Source organism: Chlorocebus sabaeus, chromosome 11 (genome assembly GCF_047675955.1).
Source record: "Chlorocebus sabaeus isolate Y175 chromosome 11, mChlSab1.0.hap1, whole genome shotgun sequence".
Taxonomy (NCBI): Eukaryota; Metazoa; Chordata; class Mammalia; order Primates; family Cercopithecidae; genus Chlorocebus; species Chlorocebus sabaeus.
In genome coordinates, this window is record NC_132914.1 from 51,772,087 (window position 1) to 51,793,367 (window position 21,281).

At 52.0% G+C, this 21,281-nt stretch overlaps 1 long non-coding RNA gene across 1 annotated transcript; it reads left to right on the forward strand.

Annotated features, from left to right (window-relative positions):
* Positions 1-407: 407 nt before the first annotated feature.
* Positions 408-7,141, forward strand: LOC103238428 (uncharacterized). Its single transcript, XR_005239965.2, has 2 exons — positions 408-963; positions 6,039-7,141. It is a non-coding gene; the product is annotated as an uncharacterized lncRNA (long non-coding RNA).
* Positions 7,142-21,281: the final 14,140 nt, after the last annotated feature.

A 21,281-nucleotide genomic window follows, 5' to 3' on the forward strand; every position in this document is an offset into this window, starting at 1 on the left:
AAACCCGATTTAAGTTGACTAATGGGACAGGAAGGGAGGCTGTGGTTTGCAGGTGCCAGTAAACGGGATGCGGGTAGTGAAGAGTTTGAGGGGTAGAGGACAAGCTTACCTCGTTTTGGAGCCGCAGCGGCCAACAGGAGTGGGCAAAGAACCCTGCCAGTGCCTGCGTGATAGGGGAAATAAGGAATGGGGTATTCGGGTGCCCCTAGAAGAATGAGGAGGATGGAAAGACTGGGGGTGCCCATCTCCCCTCCTCTGCCCGCCTCCCTCCCTCCGGTACTCAGGCCTAGAGAGCTACTGAAAGTTACAAATTGCTTCCATTATTAGCTCATCCCGGGCGGCCTGGTCATTGGCCAGCCCCTGGCCACGTGGTCCCTCGTACCAATCGATCGAATTTCTAGTCGCAATTCTCTGTCTGTCCCTCGGCTCTGGGGAGAAAGGGGGGGCTGTGGCGTGGGGGCTGAGGAGGGGCTAAGGCGGGAGGGGCTCCTCATCACTTCACCCTCCCTTTTCGCCATGTGGGGGCCCTGAGCGCCGCCCCAGAAGAGGTCGAGGGAATGTTGTGGGCTGGGGCACACCGGCAGGGCAGAAACTGGAGGAAGCGAGAGACGTCGCCAGGGACCCAGGGACCTCTCCCTCCAGTTCCCCGGGCCCGCCCGGCCCTGCTCGCCACTCCCGCTATAGCGCCCACTCTGTCCCCGGCCGTCCCGCGCCAGCAGTGTAGCCCCCAGCCCGGGCGCCTGAACGCTCTCCCTCCGGATTACTGCTCGGGTTCCCACTTTGGCGACCGTGCCCCCGAGTCCCGCTTCCCGGGGGCCTGCTCTGGATCAGGCGCCTGCGCCTTCAAGGGTACCCGGCCCGCCTGCCCTCCCCAAGGGCCAAGTTTGCGCTCCTCCCGGAATCGTTTGAGAGAAGGACAAACTTTTGAGAGGATGGAAATCTAGAGGAGCCGGTCTGCAGTAGGTAAGCTGGGCCCGGGACGGGTGCGATTCAGCCCGAGAACAATGTCTCTCCCCGTCCCGGTCTCTCCCTCCCCTTACCCCTGTTTCCCCCGCAGGCTGACACTGATCTGCCTTCCCCCAGAGAAATTCGGGCTGGGGTTGGGCTTCTGTCAGATGCATGGGATCACACCAGCTTTCCTCCTCGAGCTTAGGGACTAAGGTGGTAGCTGGCAGAGGAGGGGGAGGGTTGCTTCCGAAACTGGGGATTGAGGGGAGGGTTAGGGGCCGAGAAACCCAGAGTCTGAGGGAGACGACTTCTTTCCTGAAATGCAACTTGGGGGAACTTCGGAAAAGTTTTTTGAGGGGAGATGGAGAAGGGAGCGGAGTTGGGATTTCCAGGGCTGAAGTGGGAGAGAGGGTGCTCCGCTTCCCGTACTGAAGGAAGGATGTGCGTGCTTGTTCCCCAGTCGGGATCCATTACCAGCCTAGAAAAACCCAGCCGCGTCCCAAACCCGCTCACCCCAGCAGGTCCTTAGAGACGCTTGGAGATCCCCAGACACGCCCCGCGGAAAGGGAAGGAAGCGCCAGCCCGAGTTTCCGACTCTGCCGGGACAGGGCGGAAGATCCGCCCAGCGCCTTAGGCCAAGACTGCCCAGGTCCCTGCTGTCCTGGGACCTTACGTTGATTCTAAGTTAGGAGTGATCCGAGAGAAGGAACAACTCCCCAGAATCTTTTTTTTTTTTTTTTTTTTTTTCTGAAGCCAGTTTGAGTCAGAGACCCATCTCCCTAAGATGGAGCCAAGCGCGTGCCCCCTCCCGCCTCCAGCACAACCTCCCGCTCCTCCAGTTCCCAAAGGAGGGCAAGGAAAAGGCCCCTATTCCCCTCCCAGGGCTGAGATTTCCTCCCCTACCCAAGAGATGCCCCAGGAGGAACGGATGGGGAGGCTCTTCCAAGGGCAGTTTAGGGCAGAGAGTGGGTTCAGAGGGCACAGCTGAACTTGGGGCCCAGGACAAGGGGGAAGGGCAGGCCCAGGCGGGTGTAGAAGCTGCCGGGTGGCCTGGGGAAGTGGACTAGGGCAGAGGCCGCTGCAGGTGTTGGGGGATACCCTGGAGCCCGGGGTGTTCTGGGGCGGGGAGGTCTGGCCAGGCGGCAAGGGTCTATGTTGTGCCTTTAATTTTTAGGTTGGGTCCCTCCTGGGGACCCCCCGGCCGGAGGAGCCAGGCAGGTGGCAGAGGCCACTTTCAGACTCCTTGGAAAGGGCCAGGAAGGGATGTGGATCCCAGGAGAGAAAATTCCCACGTGCAACACGTGGTGTTTTGGCCCTTCCGGGGTAGACACCTCCAGAGGCCACTTGGCCCTGCTGGGTCAGAAGCAGCAAATCTGCCCAGGCCTTTGTTTTCGCTATTCCTGAAGTTTTTCTGCTGTGGCCCAGCAGCTGCCCTGGCACCTGCTGGGCATCTGCTCATTGGCAAGCCCCGGACAGAGTTGGACTGGCCTAGCTGAGAGGTTTAGGAGGGCTTCCGCTGGCACTGCCTACAGGGAGTTTGGCTTGGTCCCCTAAGAAAGGGGCCTTTGAGAGGGACGTGTCCAGGGAGACACACAAAACCCACTGATATTCAAAATGAATGTAAACCCTTTTCTTTCCTCATATACCGGGGCCCTTCACACCTCTGCAGTCCAGAGGATTTGGATGGAAGGCCTCATCCATCCCCAGTCCCAAAGCAAACGTGGGAGATGGCTTGGGCGTCGTCTTGTAGGCTGCTGGGGCTTTGTGTGCTCTGAGAGAAGGTGTCTGGTCCTCTGCCTACCCCACTCCCCCTTTGATGAATGTGGTCCTTTTTGCTCCTGCCTCTCTAATACTACCCCCGCCCCACCCCCCAACCCAATCCCACAGATCTATGGGACTCTCTTTTTGTCTTTCCTTGCTCCTCTTCCCTTTTCTTCTTAGGATTGATGGAGTGACAGCAGTTTGGCAAGGCTCCCCTAAGCCTTTAATGGGGAGCTGTGGACCCAACCCTGACTTCTCAAGTTGGGGGAAATAGCTCTATTCCTGGGCCCTTGAGATTGAGTCTCAAGTTGAGAGGAGTTGAGAAAGAAATGCATGAAGGATGGTTGGGCTGACACAGGACAAAAACCTCGACTAGGGAGGGGCCAGTTTTATGCCTTGTGCCTACTGCGAATGAGAGGGAATTTAGAAACAAAGGAAGATAAGAGGGCAGCCTAGAGAAACAGCATAGAGGACTGGAAAAATTCAGAACAACAAAGAGAAAAGACTGGGAGAGAGGAAAAGATATGAAAAAGCCCTAATGCTGGAGACAGAAAGGTATTCTGGAAGGGTGGCCGGGATAGAGATAACATGAAAGGAATATTGATAAAAGGCAGAAGGAAGAAGCAAGACTAGGTTTGTTTGGGTTTTTAACATTAGAGATAGTCTGGGGCCTGTTAAAATAGAAAAAAGAATTAAAAAGATTAGAGATAAAGGCAGAAAGGAAGAGAAAAGAGAAAAACAGGGAAAGAAACAGAAAGCAAATGAAAGGAGAGAGCTAGACAGTATAAGAAAAAGGAAGGGAAAGAAAGGGAGGTAGAAGTGAGAAAAAAGAAAGGGAAGGGAGACAGAAAGGCATAAAAGGAGGAAAGACAGGGACAAGGGAAAGAAGCGAGGACAGGGGAAGGAATGGAAGAAAGAGAGAAAGTAAAGGTAGGGCAGAAATGAAGCAAAAGAAGGAAGGAAAAAATGAGAAATAAAGATACAGTGAGATAAAGAAGGAAGAAGGGGAGTGAGGGGAAGGAGGGTAGAGAGAGAGAAAGAGAAACATGAACTCAACTAGGGTTAACAGTTAACAGAAAGGGGATCCCGGTTCCTGAGGAGCACAGGGAGGGAAGAGGAGATGGAGGGTGAGCAGAAAGCCCAGTTGGGGCCCCTCCCTGCTTCACCTTGGGCTGCGGAGGCCCTGACCACCACCACTCTGCCTCTCCAGGACCCAGCCCTATGAACCGAGGGAGGTAGAGGCAGGGGCCAGCTGCCGGCATACCAGCTTCTTGAAGAAGCTGAGCGAGCTGGAGTTCTTCCTCCAGCCCTACCTGCCCCCGGCACAGCCTGCCAAGCTGGATGTGTGGCCTTGAGGCTGTATGACATGCAGGTCCAGATCTGGTTCCAAAAGCCGCACATGAAGTAGAAGAGGCCAGTGAGGCAGGGACTGGTCGTGGATTCCCACCCTGGCGGCCCCTTCTCCTGGGCTCAATCCTCTCACCTGCAGCCCCAAGCGCCTCCATTCCCACCCTGCTGCAAGAGGCTGTCTGAAGACTGGGCAGCTTTGTTCTGGGCTTGGAGGTGCTCTGGTTCTGCGACCTTGGGCCTGTTTGATCATTTGTTGTTGTTTTGTTTTTTGTTTCTTTAGACGGAGTCTCGCTCTGTCGCCCAGGCTGGAATGCAGTGGCACAATCTCAGCTCACTGCAACCTTCACCTTGCGATTCAAGTGATTCTCCTGCCTCAGCCTCCTGAGTAGCTGGGATTACAGGCATGCGCCACCACGCCCAGCTAATTTTTGTATTTTAAGTAGAGATGGGGTTTCACCATATTGGCCAGGCTGGTCTCGAACTCCTGACCTCAAGTGATCTGCCCACCTCAGCCTCCCAAAGTGCTGGGATTACAGGTTAAGCCACTGTGCCCAGTGATCATTTGTTAAATGAGCCCTTTGCACTGGAGGGTTTTTCTGTAGTTTTGGTTAGCATGCCTGAGTATGTGCAAATGAGACAGGGATGAAGATAAGACCTAGTTCAGTTTTCGAGGGTGGAAGGGGGGTGTGGGGGTGTAGGGAGTGGGAAGATGGGCGGCTGGGAGTGAGATCTTCATTTTCTTCCATTGGTGAGAAGAAAAATCTTCCTCCTTTGCTATCGTTATCTCCACCCCTGCCCCAGAAAACCACCTTTCAGGTCAAGGAGTTTCTCCATGCCAGGAGGGGTTGGATTCATCTGCAAAGAGCTTGGGAGGAGGTTTGCAAATCCTGGAAGAATCAGAGAAAGGATCTCAGCCATGAAAGGGAAGGAAGACATTCCCTACCAGGGCAAGTGGACCTTAGGTCTGCAGTAGATTTCACTGAATTCACACATACAAAGAGATTAATTGGTAAGGTGACTTTAGATTCAGCTATAGAGAGGATCAACTTGAGATTTCTGGGTATCTTCAGCCTGTTGGGCCTGCACTTCCCATGCCCTGCTCATGTGCTCTGGTTGATTCACAAGGTTTCTTAGAGCCAATTCCTTTGTCTCCCAAAAGTGGGATGGGGCAGGTCACTGAGGTCAGCCAGTTCCTCCAAGGGCAGTGTATGCCTTGAGGATGGGCTGGGGCACCCCCAAACCACTGGCTAGAAAGGCATGTTCACAGTCAACCTTGCCGTGCTCTCAGGGAGGCCTCTGACCAGCACTGTCTAGCATTGCTCTTTAAGCTTTTCCTCCCCTATTTTCTCTAGCTTCTCCCTTCCTTTATTTCTCTTTCTCTCTCTCTTCCTTCCAACCTTTCTGATTTCTCTGTCTCCCTTTTCATCCAGTCCAAGTTGGGGATCTTGTACTACCTTTATACTCCAGATCGCTCCGCTCTAAGCCCTTTAGGCTGGTTAACATGCACCCTGCCCTCAAGAGTTCATTATGTGGATGCAAATAGCAGGATTAGAAGATGGGGAGGGAGCAGCTGGGCTCGGTGGCTCACTCCTGTAATCCCAGCACTTTGGGAGGCCAGGGCAGAAGGAATGCTTGAGCCCGGGAGTTCAAGACCAGCCTGGGCAACATGGCAAAACCGTCTCTATGAAAAATACAAAAATTAGCCAGGCATGGTGGTGTGCACCTGTAGTACCAGCTACTCGGGAGGCTGAGGCGGGAGGATGGCTTGAGCCCAGGAGACGTAGGTTGTAATGAGCTGAGATCATGCCACTGCACTCCAGCCTGGGTGACAGAGCAAAACCCTGTTTCAAAAAAAGAAAAAAAAAAAAGATGAGGCGGGAAATAAGGAGTAAGCTTTGCTAACCAGAGGTGGGATGAATAAATTAGTTTTATGTATTAATCATGATTATGACCTTCACATCCCCTTGGCTCACCCCTAGACAATTCTTCCCCACTCCCAGCCATCTGCAAGCCACAGTCAGCCTGTCCCTGCTCCCGAAAATGGAATTGCTGATGCCCCCAAGGCTGTTACTCTCCCAGGGTGAGTGAGAGTGAGGTCAATGACGCCAGGTCGGAGCCTCAAACTCTTAAATAAGCAAAGCATATTTCCCGATTCCTGATGCATTTAGGGGTCATCTATCCCTTGGAATGGAGAGGCTGGCGATTCTGGCTGGTGGCTATCTTTCCACAGAACACCCCTGATTAGCCAGGCCCACCGCCATCCACATCTGCTCGACAAAGAAGGAAGGTAGCTTGTTCCAGACCTTGGTGAGCGGCTGCAGACTGCCTGCCTAGAACAGCCTCCTTACTCCAGCCTGGCAGGGAAGGAAGGAACCTGACTTGCTTTGCAGGATCTGGAATCTCAGCGTGCAGAGCTGAGAGCCGCAGTTGCATCCTGGAGCCTGATGCTAGAAGCAGCTTCTGTCCCTGGGTTCTTGCTGCCATGGCCTCTGCTCTGTTCAGTTTGCTGTTGTGTTTTTCTCTCCCATGTTGGGGTGGTGGGGTACAGGGAAATAAAATGTTTTTTCCCAGGCCCTTAATCCTTCCCCATGCCTCCATCAGCCTCAGAGCTGCTGACAGTCATGAACTGCAGCTTCCAGCTCTGCCCATAAGCTACTCAAAGCAAATTCAAATTCTCTTCTGGCCAGGAGGAAGGGCAGAGGCTCCCTCCTTCCTCAAGCCTCCCTGGCTCGTTGATCCATTTTGAGGGCATTTGGGGGTCAAAATTGAGACCAGATTGCTTCGGTTTGTATAAAATTAGCATTTCTTACCACACCAAAGGCCACACCTGTTCTCTGCCCTCACAAACCAGTGAGGATGTAAAGGTTTGTTGAGGTGGAGGAACAGAAGTGAAATGAACAATCTGCTCCATTTAGAAGTCAGTCGCTTTGGCTGTTCATTCCACTAATATTTAGCTAGTACCTACTCTGTGCCAAGCATTGCCTCTACCTCAGTTTGCCACAAATATGAAAAAAACATTTTTGCAACGGTGAGACTTCAGTGTGTTGTGGACCAATATACAAATAAAACAATTGAAAAGAAAGTGTGGTTCGGAGTCAGCTGATTCTCATTGCAGCTTTCCATGTGCTGGGTCTCAGAGCTCCTGACTTCCCAGCTCCAGCTACCCAGCCCCAGCTGGTTGACAAGCAGGACTTCCCTGGGGCCCATTTGTTTTCCCCACTGGAAAAATGTTAGAATGGGAGCAAGAGGCCTGGGCTGGGATCAGCCACCACGAAAGTCCCAAAATAAAGGGTTTCGGATGGGCGGCGGTGGGGCCCTCCAAAACATTGCTTCGTCAGAGGTGAGAAGGGTAGGGGTGATATGATATGTTTCTCCAGGTTGCAGAGCAGGTCTGCGAGTTTGCCTTGGTGTAATCACGTGCCTCAAGGTGATAACAAGGGTGTGCATGTGTAAGTGAGCTGAAGGGGGGCAGATAAGTGTGCCTGTGCCAGGCCCAGACGCCTGCACAGTTGCCGGTGTGTGTGTGTGTGTGAAGGGGGATAGAGGTGCCTGCAAATCTGAACATATCTCTCCATACATGACCCTCAGTGTATGTCAGAGTGTGTGTACCCGCTGAATTATTATAAAATTACACCAACCCTTACAGAAAATCCATACCAGCCTCGGCCTTTCTCCCCTGACCTCTCGACCTCTGGGGGGCCTGAGGAAAGAGTTGACCCGGTCACTGCCTCCCCCTAGTCAATGAGTCCCCCTCCATTAGCATAAAACATGAATCTGCTGGCAGCTTGACAAATTATAACTAGCAGCCAGAGTTTTGCCAACTGGCTGGCTTGGGCGCTGTCTATTTATCATTGAAAATGGTAAATCATAAGAATCCAGATGACTTAATTATTCAAATCCACCCAGGACCCAGAGAAGCTGCAGGCCCGTCAGTCTCAGCCCTGGGCTCACAGAGAAGAGCGGGGGAAATGCTGTGAGCTTGTGAGCTGGAAGAAGCAGGTTCAGTTGCCGCCTCTCCCCTGCCCAGAGAGCAGGGTTTTTCTCTGCAGCCCCTTCCCCTCCCTGCCATCCTGCTCACCTTTCCAGCCACAAGCCTGGCCAATTGTTTTGGCTGCTGGCCTCCCGAGGCTGTCCCTCGCCTGCCTCCCGCTGCCCACCACCCGCTCCTCAAGCTCAGCCGGTGTTTCCCGGCCTCTCTTTGTGTGGATGTTAGTTCTTTCTGTTTCAGTGCCCTCATTTTTATTTCTTCTCTTTCTCCTATTCCTTTCACCATTTCTCTTCATCTCTCCTCTGCCCACAGATGGACACTGAGCCCCACACACGGCCTTTCTGGTGGAGTTTTGCCTGCTCTCCTGGCCCCTTTGTCCTCACTGTCCCAGAGGTGCCAGCTCAGGATCCCCATGCATACACACCCCACACTTAGCCCAGCGCTCCGAGTGCTAGGAGGCCTGAATTCACGTCTGTCCGCTGTGGGGCCATATGGAAACACACGTCAGTCGATAATACTGGGCCTGCCCCCACACCCCATACACACAACCTTTCTGACCCCCTTTTTTTTTTTTTTTTTTTTTTTTGAGACAGATTTTTACTCTTGCTGCCCAGGCTGGAGTGCAATGGCACGATCTCAGCTCACCACAACCTCCACCTCCCGGGTTCAAGCAATTCTCCTGCCTCAGCCTCCTGAGTAGCTGGGATTATAGGCATGTGCCACCATCCCTGGCTAATTTTTGTATTTTTAGTACAGATGAGGTTTCTCCATGTTGGTCAGGCTGGTCTCAAACTCCTGACCTCAGGTGATCTGCCCACCTCCGCCTCCCAAAGTGCTGGGATTACAAGCGTGAGCCACTGCACCTGGCCTTTCTGTCCCTTTCCTCCATGGATTTCTAAATACCATTATGCACAACTTGGGAGGCAGTGGCCAGGCTGTCAGAGATGTGCCCCAACCACTGAGGTAGGGCTTCGTCTCAAGAAGGCCCATCCCTCACTCCCAGCATGGAACCACCTGAAGCCCCAGCAGAGGGACTGAGCTTTCCCAGAAGGAGAAGAAACCCTGTTGACAGAACAAGTCCTAGATCCAGAGGTCTGCATACTGAGCTTCTGGGGGGCCCTTTGATGTTTGGGTCCTTTTATCTTTGTGTCTCTCACAGTCCAGTATAAATACGTCCTACTTTTTCTTGCAGTCCTGGACCCCATGAGAAATGTATGCCCTTCCAGACTCACAATGGCAGGTGGGAGGCACATATTCACCAATGCTGATATTGCTTTGACCCCAGAGGGGAATGTGAGGAGCAAGGAGGTTGCCAGAGCCCCTGTGCTTGAATGGCATCCCGGCCTATTCTTTTGGATGGCTTGCTTTACCTGCAAGCGCCCTGGAGGCTCCTCAGAGCTACTTCTGTGTCTGCAGATGCTTGTCAGCTTGGTTCTGGGATTGAGTCTGGCTTTGTCGGGGGGTGTGTGTGTGAGCACGTGCACACCTTTCTGCGGATAACCTGGAGTCCTGGCATGCTGACGGGTCGTGCCTGGTGGTGTGCATGCCTGCACACGCATGCCAGTGCCCCTGATGTGTATGTGGGTGTGTGTGTATGTGTGCATGAACATACACTTCCAGAAAAAGCCCTTGTGCTGAAACAATGACTGACAATGTCCCCACCAACAGGACACCTGAGGAAACAGCCCTCTCGATTCCATTTTAAGGCCTCTGAGCAATGTTGCTCTCAGTGAAATATTGGACTTGGCATATCATAAAACTTTAAAGAAGGAGCTACCTGTTTCTGCTACTGAAAGTAAGTTCTTCCTAGAGTCTAGCCGTCTCCTCTTCTTTCAGGGCGGAATATGAGCATAGTCAGAAATTTTGAGGGGGGCTCCCTACTCCTCCAAGAGAACACACGTGACATATAGGGGGCCCTTCCACAGCCAGGCTCATGCCCACTGCTTAAACACTGCATCCCCTCCCTCTTCCCTTCCTCCCCACCTTTCCAAGCCAGGGTGATATTTGACAAGGGCAGTGGTGAGGGGTGAAACTTGGGGTGGGTGATGGGGGGAAGGATCAAGATTCAAAAGGAGGCCAAGCTGCTGGAAGGCAGATCAATAAGGGGAGACAGATTGGAGACAGGTTTCTCTCACTACTTCCCCACCCCTCGCTGGCTCAGCGCCCCCACCCCAGCGCCTGAAAGCAGGTGGAGGACAGAGCCAAGCACTGGCCTCTCCCTGCCCTTCTAACTCAAACAGGTTCCTAATCCCTGGGTAGAGGGTAAACAGCCTCTAAGCATGGCCAGGATTAACCACAGAAATGCCGCTAATGTATTTCGGGGCACTGCTCCCTGCCCCTACCCCCACCCTGTGTTACTAATTAGCCCAGCAGCAGGGAGAAGCTTGGGAAGAGCGGCTCAGAATGCCTTTGTGCAAGCTCTGAAAGCCCAGGTCTGGGCTCTGGACAATGTCTCTGGTGCTAGACAAGCTAGGGTGGCAGAGGATTCCCGCCCCCTCCCCGCCACTCCTAAATCAGCTCAAAGGCAGACAGGGTTTTTTTCTCTGCGCCCTCCCTGAATCCCTGTCTCTCCTTTCCTGTTCACAGCTGGGAGGCAGGTGGGGGACAAGAGGGAGAGTGGAACTGGCTCTGGAAATCAAACGATGCAATAAAAAATTAATTGTCTAATTAAAACCATGAGGAAGCCCCTTGCCAGAGTTTGGCTCTGAGTCGTCAGGGCTATAAAGGGTGGGAAAATGAGTCTCAGCTCCTAATAAATTCCTGATTTGCAGCTTGGTCTATCAGCAAAGGAGCACTGAGTGTTCTACTGACTAGGCCTCCTGGAGGTCATTCTACCCTCTCTCTGCCCCAACCCGGCCATCACACCCAAAATCCCACACAAGCCCATAGTGGGAAAATCCTTTTGGGTTTCCCCAAAAGGAAAGAAAGGGGGGACCCTCAGTCTCCCTGATCTGATGCTTACCCATTCCTTCCTGGTCTTTCCTCAGGAAAGGAAAGTTCTGGAAACTTCCTCAACCAAAGAGTTCTTCATTTAGGTTAACTAATAACTGTGTGAACAAGTTTGCTGTGTAGGTTCATTTCGACCTCACCTCTTCCACTTTTGTGAAAAGTATAATTTATGAACTGATTTATGATTCCCTCTCTTAGATCTTAGTGCTGATTTTTGCAGGTGAATGACAGAGAACCAAGCTAAGAAATTAATCTCCCCTCTAAAAGAGGGCTGTGCACCCTGCCCAGTTGACCAAATCCTCTGGAAGAATGAACACAGAACTAGTCCAGAAAGGAGTGCATAGTTAGGCAACTCTCACGGGCAGAGGGATGCCCGAACCTTCTCCCTGAATCACTGAACCATTTCTTCACTTGGGTCTGCCTGTGTAGACACAGCCTCCATGCCTCTATTCCCTCCCTTTCTTGGCAAAAGCAAATGCATTATACATCATCAGAGGTATTAATTCATAATAGCAGCAGGAAGAGGCAGTTAGCATACTGCCTTCAACATCATATTACATTATTTTATTATACAGAATACAATACGAACTCTACATCTGTGATTAGCTTCTTTAAACAAACATGGCAGAACAAACAAGGGTTGCCCTTCAAAACAGTCACCTGCAGAGAACATACACTCATTCCTTATGTGCCTCTATTGATTAAAACATATGTGCAGTCTCCTTTCAAAACTGACTTCAGAGCCAGTTTACAAAGAATTCAAGGCAACCATTATTAACTGATTTTTTTTTAGCTGGGGACGGGGGGTGGCGGGGGCTGACTGATTCCAAAAAAGCAAAGTATAAAGATTTACCACCAATGAGGACGATCAAAAAACTGAGTCACACACCCTGAAGACAATTCCAAAAGAAGGCTGCAAAAAATTGTGTCACTGCAACCTTGTTGAAATAAGGGGGTCTCCCCACAAGGTGACTACTCACAGGCAGCAGTGCCCATCAGAACCAGTTCGCCATAGCCACATCTGGAGCGCATTACTCATCACTCCTGATGATCCTTCTTTCGTTCATCTGGTTGTTATTTTTCATCCTAAACAATGGACTAAGCTTTCCCTAAGAAGGAGAAAAAAGAAGAAAACAAATTCCTGACCTCTATCTAGGTCAGGTTCCCATTTCTGATTTCAGTGAGTTCCCACACACAACTGTAGCCATCGTGGCTAGACCATTCGGCCTCTAAGATCCGCAAACCTAGAGACTGGAATGTAGACTCTGGTTCTGATTCACCTCACTGTTGTTATTGTTGTTTGTTTGTTTGTTTGGGGGAGTTTTCTTTGAGGCAGGGTCTTGCTCTGCCACCCAGGCTGGAGTGCAGTGGCATGATCATGGCTCACTTCAGACTTGACCTCCTGGTTTCAAGTAATCCTCCACCTCAGCCTCCCAAGTAGCTGGGACTACAGGCACACACCACCATGCCTGGCTAATTTATTTTTTGTAGAGATGAGGTCTCCCTATGTTGTCCAGGCTGGTCTCAAACTCCTGGCCTCAAGCAGTCCTCCCACCTCAGCCTCCCAAAGTATTGGGATTACAGGCATGAGTTACTGCCTCACCTCATATTAACTGCCTACCTATTAAATGCCCGGCCCCACTAGGTGCTTCCATATGGGTTATCCTTTCCAATTCAGGGATTTTGAGACTGTTTTCCTTCCCTGATGATGGACTTTTGTCATTTCTAATCTAGCCCAAGACCACACACTGCTCCACGGTCCTGTTGTTCTGGGAGACAGCTCCGATTCCTGTGCCACTTTCATGAGGACTTAACTTCGGAAATCGGCCGGGCGCGGTGGCTCAAGCCTGTAATCCCAGCACTTTGGGAGGCCGAGACGGGCAGATCACGAGGTCAGGAGATCAAGACCATCCTGACTAACACGGTGAAACCCCATCTCTACTAAAAAAATACAAAAAACTACCCGGGCGTGGTGGCGGGCGCCTGTAGTCCCAGCTACTCGGGAGGCTGAGGCAGGAGAATGGCATAAACCCGGGAGGCGGAGCTTGCAGTGAGCTGAGATCCGGCCACTGCACTCCAGCCTGGGCGACAGAGCGAGACTCCGTCTCAAAAAAAAACAAAACAAAAAAAACCCGGAAATCATTCTGTCCATCTTTCTCTGTCTCTGGGCAAAGTCTTACTTGAATATTGCTAGTTCTCATGTTAACCAGCTTGGGCTTCTAAACAGAACTCTGACCCAAAAAGGGCATCATGGTGACCCATAGTTGCACAACTCCCCGGGGGAGAAGGGGGCGTCTTACACATTGAATTCTATGTGAATGGCACCACCTAGAGTTGTGCTCCAGGAATGCAGTGAATGGCGCTCTCTGGAGCTCAGCAATGCTGCCACACCCTACTACCCAGAAACCCCTGGTGATCAAGTCGGCCTCACGCAGCATTCAAGGATGAAAAACCTAGGTTTTGACAACTAAGGTGTCAATATCTCAGCCCCTCAAAAAAGGGAGTGGAGATCCTCTCCACCTCATTGACGGCTGAGAGATCCCTGCCTAGCACACAGCTCACCAATCTTCTCTCCATCAACTTCAAAGTCCCCTCCAGCCTCAAGGAGGCCCCCAAGGGTATGAAGCAAAGCTGGTTTGACCTGAGCTTGGTGTTGGGTGGTGTCACCCCAGCATAGTTCAGGCTAGGCCTAGAAATCACAGTGAGACCAAAGACCCCATCTTGGGAAGGGATGGGAGTGGGGACTGGAGGGGTGGGTACAATCTTCAGAGCACAGTATATTCTTTACAATTGCCCAGATCCCTCCTAGACATCAGGCCTGCCAGGCTCACACTTGGGTCTTCCCTAGCAAGCAAAGATGTTTTGCCTGCTCACCCTCTGTCAAGTTTATCCCATATAGACATCCTCCTTCATCCTCTGCCTAACCCTTCCTTCCCCTTCTCTCAGCTCCTTTCCTATTTTCCTCTCCCACAGACTCTGAAAAAAACCCACTGACCGCTGTAATCTCCACAACATTCCCCTTGAGCACAGATTCTCTCAGCGGACAGAGTCCTTCAGGCCCTGTGTCACCAGGACAGGAGCTTCTAATGTGTCCTATTCACCCCCTTATGTCAGAACATCCCTGACTCAACAGCTCACGGAAGCTCAGCCCTCAGAGCCCCAGACAAAGCTACCACATGGAACACTGAGGCACCAGCACTCACAGAGAGGGTCAGCTGGTCCACAGCCCCCCTATCTTGACTGAAGTCTTCCTTCATGCTAGGCATTGTGGGCCATAGAAACAGTAGGGGTAGTCTGGCCCCAAAGAGTATTTGGTCTCATGTGACAAAAAAGAGACACGTCCATCCCAGATTTAAAAATAAGAATAGGGGCCATGCCTGGTGGCTCATACCTGCAATCCCAGTACGTTGGGAGGCCAAAGTAGGAGGATCTCTTAAGGCCACAAGTTTGAGACTAACCTTGGCAACACAGTGAGACCCTGTTTCTACAAAATAAATTTTAAAAATTAGTGGGGTGCGATAGCTCATGCCTGTAATCCCAGCATTTTGGGAGGGCGAGGTGGGTGGATCACTTGAGGTCAGGAATTTGAGACCAGCCCGACCAACATGGTGAAACTTCATCTCTACTAAAAATACAAAAATTAGCCAGGCGTGGTGGTAGGCACCTGTAATCCTAGTCCCAGCTACTCGGGAGACTGAGGCAGGAGAATCGCTTGAACCCGGGAGGCAGAGGTTGCAGTGAGCCAAGACCATGCCACTGCACCTCAGCCTGGGCAAAGAGCAAGAGTCAGTCTCAACAAAAAGAAAAAAAAAAATTAGTTGGGTGTGATGGTGAGTGCCTGTAGTTCTAGCTATGGGAGGCTGAGGCAGGAGGATCACTTGAGCCCACTAGAGGCTGCAGTGAGCTGCAATTGTACCACTGCACTCCAGCCTAAGTGACAGAGCAAGACCCTGTCTCTAATAAATAAATATCTGACCATGAAGGTGAGCCTTATGGACAATAAGTTTCAGGGGTAGAAGAAAGTGCTGTCACTGAGGGTCCTCCCAGGAGACTCCCAGAGGCAGTCAGATAGGAGCTATCCTTGCAGGTTTAGAAAACCTGAGAGCCCATCAGAGGCCTCCAGGCTGCTAAAGAACCACCTGTGGGTTGTCCTTTGTTTCCCCAAGAACACTGGTCATGGGAGGAATGGGCTCCAGCAGCAGCAGGGTAGCATCACCGAGCACCTGCTCTCTGCCAGGCACTGTGCTGGCCACTAGGAACACAGAGAAGAGCAAGGAGATCCATGCCATCAAGGCACTGACAGTCCAGATGGGGAAAGAAACCAGGGATCTTTACAAAGCAAGGTGAAAAGAACTAAGACTATAGGTACGCCCAGGGCACCAGGGGAGCACCATGCACACACCTAAACCTCCCTGGGAAGGGAAAGGAAAGGGTCATGAAAGTCTCCCTGAAGGGGAGGAGGATGGAAACTAGAAGCAAAATTATATGCAAATGGTGCCCCTTTTTTCTCCCCATACTCTTCCCAACTGAAGGTGACCTTCCACCCCAAAAATAAATCCTTAGCTTCTTCAACTAAGGTTTAAGGGGTGTCAACACCCCAACCAACTCTCACTCATCCTCAAATGATCCAAATCTGAACTGGGATTCCAGCCAGATAGGGGGTGCCTCCCTAACCCATGTGCCCCACAGTCGATCCCACCCTGCCAGCATCATGACCAGACACTCTCTGATTCCTGAGACAGGACAGAGCCTGGGGAACAGGGAGGGGAGCGCCTACTGTCTCCTGGAATTCACATACCCTACAGCCTTCCTATTTCACGCCCTTGTGTGTGTAAGATGCCCCTGTTCCCCACCGTTCTCCATCTGTGATCTGACTCCTGCCCTCCTCCTGCTACAGCTTCTCCTTCTCCCCCCTTGGAAGAATGCACCCTCCCCTCAGCTTTCCCTCCACAGAGGCCGGAGCAGGAGGGAGGTTGCATATGGCCCCATTTTCCTTGGCCTGGGTAGCCTATTTTGGAAGCGAGAACCCCCCTTGCCCTTTCCTCCCCTCTGGGAAGCACCGTCCCTCCCCTCTCCACATTCCCCAGAAGTTCTCAGACTGAGATCCGCCCTACGTGCAGTTATGTGGTGAAATCACCGCTTTCCTCCCCCCCGAGGCGCCAAAGCTGGGAAGGGAGGGTACTCAAACCTTTGATGTAGGCACGTTTCAGAAGGCCCACCTGTCCCCTCTCTCCCCAGCCCCCAGCCTGAAAGGCTGGAGCCCATCATCACAGCTTTCCTGCCTGGATCAGCTGGGGATAAGATCAGGTCATACACACTCTCTCCCGCTGGGGGCAATCAGGCCCAACCACACTCGGGGACATCTGTCTCCAGCAAATAGGGGGCAATCCCAAATTTGAGGGGTTCTGTGACACTTAAAAGCTTCAAGTAGGAAGGTCTGCAATTTCTCTTGGACGGGGGCCTGTGGGGAGGGTCGCTCAGAAACCCTCGTTTGATGTTGCGCTTTCATGGCTATGGTTTGATCCAGATGTTCCCCAATTGTGGGATTTTCTCTTTGGGAGGGAGGGACCCTTGGCTGTGAACACATTTCCATCATGTGCACATTTGGATCTGGGCCTGCTGGGCGGGGGGGCTCTTCCAGCTCTCACTAACCCCACCCTTCCCCCTAGGATCACATCATTTCCCTTCACATCCAGAGAAGAGAAGAGGACCCATAAGGGGGCATTCCCAGCTCCTTGATGGTTTGCTATGTGACCACACAAAAATGTCTCTACATCTCTGTTCTTCTGGCACCATGAGCTGAAGTTGGTTCCCAAAGATGGTACCCAGGTCAAGGGAAGAATAGGAGAAGGAATTCTGGAACCAAATTTCTGTCTAAGAAAGAAACAATTATCTAAGAAATTGTGAATGGAACTGGACTGAAAGCGGATGAGTCAGGGCTCTTGAAAAAGAAAGTGGCCATCCCTCTTTTGAGTCAGTTCTGCAAGAGTGGACAGAAACTTTTCCAGACTCCCAGGCCTCTCTGCTCCCTCAGAACTTGAAAAGATTAAAGTCATCCCTCCTCAAGGTCTTCACTGAAACCCTGGAAATCTTTCCTTCAGTTTTAAGAGATTCCAGTTCTTCCCATTGTCCAGCCTCAGTCACTACTTGCTGTGTAGCATAGGTGGCTTCCCTGGGGGAAGTGTACCAGTCCCGCTCATTGGTCCTCTATGACCCCCCCGGCATTCCTCAAGACACTTCTGCCTCATGATATCAGAAGAAGGGCTGTCAAACAGATTTTTAAAACCCTAGGCTTGGCCAGGTGTAGTGGCTCACACCTGTAATCCCAGCACTTTGCGGGGCCGAGGCGGGTGGATCACAAGGGCAAGAGATCGAGACCATCCTGGCTAACACGATGAAACTCCGTCTCTAATAAAAATACAAAAAATTAACCGGGCGTGGTGGCAGACGCCTGTAGTCCCAGCTGCTTGGGAGGCTGAGGTAGGAGAATGGCATGAACCTGGGAGGCGGAGCTTGCAGGGAGCAGAGAGAGCGCCACTGCACTCCAGCCTGGGCAACAGAGCGAGACTCCGTCTCAAAAAAAGAAAAAAAAAAAAAAAAAAAGACTTGGCTCCTCACCTGTATTGTGGGAATCCCAGCCTAAATTGGACATGTAGACGTTGAGCAATAGAAGACAGACAAACAAAGGAATCTCCAAACCTTGCAGGACCCAAGGCAGCAGCCCACGAGTGGATCCTAAAGGATTTTTCATCAGCCGCAAGTCTGGGTAAGTGGGCTTTTTTTAGGGGGAGGGGAGAAGCAGCCTGGGATGCTTCTTACAGGAAGAGGAGTTTCAGAGGAGACAAGAGAGGTTAGGAGCCACTGAGTGGGTGAGGAGGGCCCAGCCCAAGGGGCTGGGGACAACCGCGAGAGGCAGGCCAATGGGAGAGGAAGGCACTGTTCCTCAGTGGACCAGGTAGGAGGGGTTGTAGAGAGGTGGGTGCAAGGAAGGAAGGAGGAGGATGGGGAGCTCTCCGTGGCTGTCCCACCTGAAGAATCTGAGCAGCTGTTCCCAGCTCCCCCTTGCCCTGTGTAACATCAAACAAACGCACATTGTGGGATCAGCTTTTCCTCTGAAGACCTCAGGGCCAGTTCTCAGGCCTCCCCCTCCCTGTGGACTTTAATCCAGTCCAGCACAGATGGGTTAGGTCACGACGGTGGTGGGGGTAGTAGCATTGGGTCTCCCTGGCTTGAATTTTTTCTTATTCCCCCATGTCCTCTCCTTCTTAGGCAATAATTTATCCTTCTGCATGGTCTTACATACCCCACATGTCTATAGCTCAGAAAACTAAGAAACATTCCATCATTCTTAAGTTGGGCTTTGCCACCTGCAGGCCCCTCCCCTCCCACACTTACCTTCACACGACTGGGGCAAGCGGTTAGTTTCCCCATGGCCCCTCCAGTCCCTCTCCACTACACGACACCCTTCTTATCTTTCCGACTACAATTACAGCCTCCTCTCCCTGTAGGGAAGTGAGAGGAACAAGGTCAAGTATCCTCACAACTCAGTAACAGCTGTAGAGAGCCTCACCTATCCTGTGAACTCACAGTAACTCCATGCAGGGGAGCAGCAATGAGGGGAAAGGGAGTGGGAATTAGTGTGGGGACGGGAGAATCCTGCAACGGATTCCGTGCCTGGTCTAGTCTGGTCTGGGAGCCACTGGCAGTGGTGAGGCACCAGCTCTCTCAGGGCATGTGAAAGTTCATGTTTTCTCTCCCTTCCACTCTCCATGACTGTGGATCCCGAGAAGGACACACCTGACACAGGTACTGCCCTCATCTTTCCCTGTAACTCCACCTCCACCCCCCATACCCACTTTATCCCTCTGCAGGGTTACTAGAGCCTGACCCAAATTCTCTATTCCAGAGACAGACAGACCTGTTCCCCAACTCCCAGTGGTGCTACGCATTGAGACACTGAGGTGGGACCCAAAGATCTGCTCCCGTCTTCTCTCCTGAGGGACTTGCAGAAGCCCCTTTCTCAGAGTCACCCCTCCCAGGCTGAGGTGAAGAAGCTGAGAAGGGAAGGGCCATAATGATAAGGCTGGGGCAGGGGACAGCGGCACCCACCGTGCCCTCTCCTCATTAGTGCAGGTAAACATATAAGGGTTTCTCCCAAATGTGAGGGTTCTGCTTTGGGGCCATGGAAGGCCCCACCAGTACCTGCTGCCCCTCCTGTTCATCCTCCCTCTCTTCAGCCCCACAATTACCAAGAGCGAGTTGTTGAGGCAAGCTCTACCCTAGGCCTGCATTAAGAAATTTGGGTGGGAGAACAGATGTAAGAGACATTTCCTTAGTGTTTACTACAAACCCTGCCAGGCTAGAGGTGCCATAACCTGCCCTGTATCAGATCCACAGAGTTATCCCACCAAAACCCCCCCAGGATGTATGTGAGACCACTGGGCTCATTGGCACTGGCAAATAAGATGGCCAGGAAGCAATCAACACTGAGTGCCCACTGTGTGCTTGGCACTGGGCCAGACTCTGCTGGGGGAGACTAGGGGGGAGGCTCATTTCACTGGTCTTGTGCTCCACATACCATGTTAAGCCAGAGAGGTACATATTACAAATACTGGAGACTCTCATGCTTGAATATAATCCTATAATCTTATACCCACTCCCATTCAGACGTGTGGTCACATGTGAATGTCAAACACACAAGCTAGACAGAAGAAGGAACTTCCCTAGGTTGTCAGTGCTGTAGAGTAAAATTATCAGATGCAAACGCCTCATTCTTGGAAGGTGATGAACCGGGAGAGCCCCCGTCTTGCTGGGCCAGGGGTAAAGTAAGGCTCCTGTCTGAAGGCAGGGGGATGGTTGAGATGACCCGTCAAGATGCTACCCAGGACAAGACACAGAGGTAAAGGTTCCAGTAGAGGGGCATGAGGAGGAGGGACAGATGGATGGAGGGATGGAGGAGTGCAGGGAGCAGTGCTGGAGAGATGAATGGTCTTGGCTGGACTGATGGGCGAGGCCAGGATAGATGGATGGCGGCTGAGGTTTGTTTACTGGCAGCCCCCCAGCCCGCCATCGCCCCCGCGAGAGGAATGGTGGCTGGCACATCAGAGGGCTCTTAGGGAAGCTCATGGAGATGATTTAGATGGGAATGAATCAGCTCCATATGGATTAAGTGTCCCCGCAAATCCCAGGATCTTACAGATGAGGGGACGGGGCAAGGGCACTGAGGGGAGGGGAGAGAGTGGGGAAGCATCGTGGAGCTGGTGCAGAGAAACACGGTCTTGGAGCCAGGGAAAGGGTACCCTCAGAGGGCACAGGGCAGGTCAGCCTGGCACAGACACAGTCCCTGCCTTGGTCTGTTGATACCACTGTTCCTCTTGCTTGGTACCAAGCTTTAGGAAAAGGCCTCCTTCTCCACACCAAACCATCTGTTGGAGTGTCCTTTCTGAGTCAGTTTTGGTCTGTCTCCTCTTGCCTCTGTCTCTTGTTCTCTCTGCATCTTCATGTGTCTTTCATCTTCATTTTTCTGTCCCTCTCACTCTCTAGCCTTCTCTGTGTTTCTGTCTCTCTCCTTCCACACTCCCCCACCACATCTCTCCGTGTCTTTCTCTAGAGGTATAAATGGTACAGGGATGCTGCCAGTTTCTCTGAACTTCAGCCTTAGCTCTGCCCTCCTCTCCAGGGGTCAGGTCTAATGCCTCCCTCCCTCTGTGCTGTTGTCTCACACAGACCTCAAGTTTGGAGGTGGTCAACATAACAGGGAAGGTGGTCAGAAAAGTGACTTTTTGGCTACAGAAAGTTATTTATGTTCCTCTTTGCCACCCTGCCCTTGTGCCTTCAGCTGTCCCTTCTCCCAGTGCCAGAGGAGACGTGGATTGAGCACCCATGCTCTATGGACAACAGCAAGTTGAGCAGACCTTAACATCATTCCCGGGGAGGCAATGGGTCATCTGCTGGCTGGGGTTATCAAAGGTCCCGTCTCCCACACCTCTCCCATGCCCTAAAGTGAAGAGCCCCAGAATGAAGTCCCAGAATGAAGCCCCAGTTATGAAGCCGGCTGCCATGTGGGCGACCTGGAGTCAGAGCACAGGGCAGTCACATATGACAATTGGTTGAAATATCACAGCCACTCTCCCCCTACCCCCACTGGTGATCTATGGGCTGCGTGCCCTGTAAAAATTATTTATCGGGGCCTCAGAGTGTCCTGATTTAGTGCCGCTGCCTCTGGGGCCTTGGGGCCTGCCTGTCCGCCAGAGTCTAAGCGTTAAACGACGCTAAAAAGTTAAAC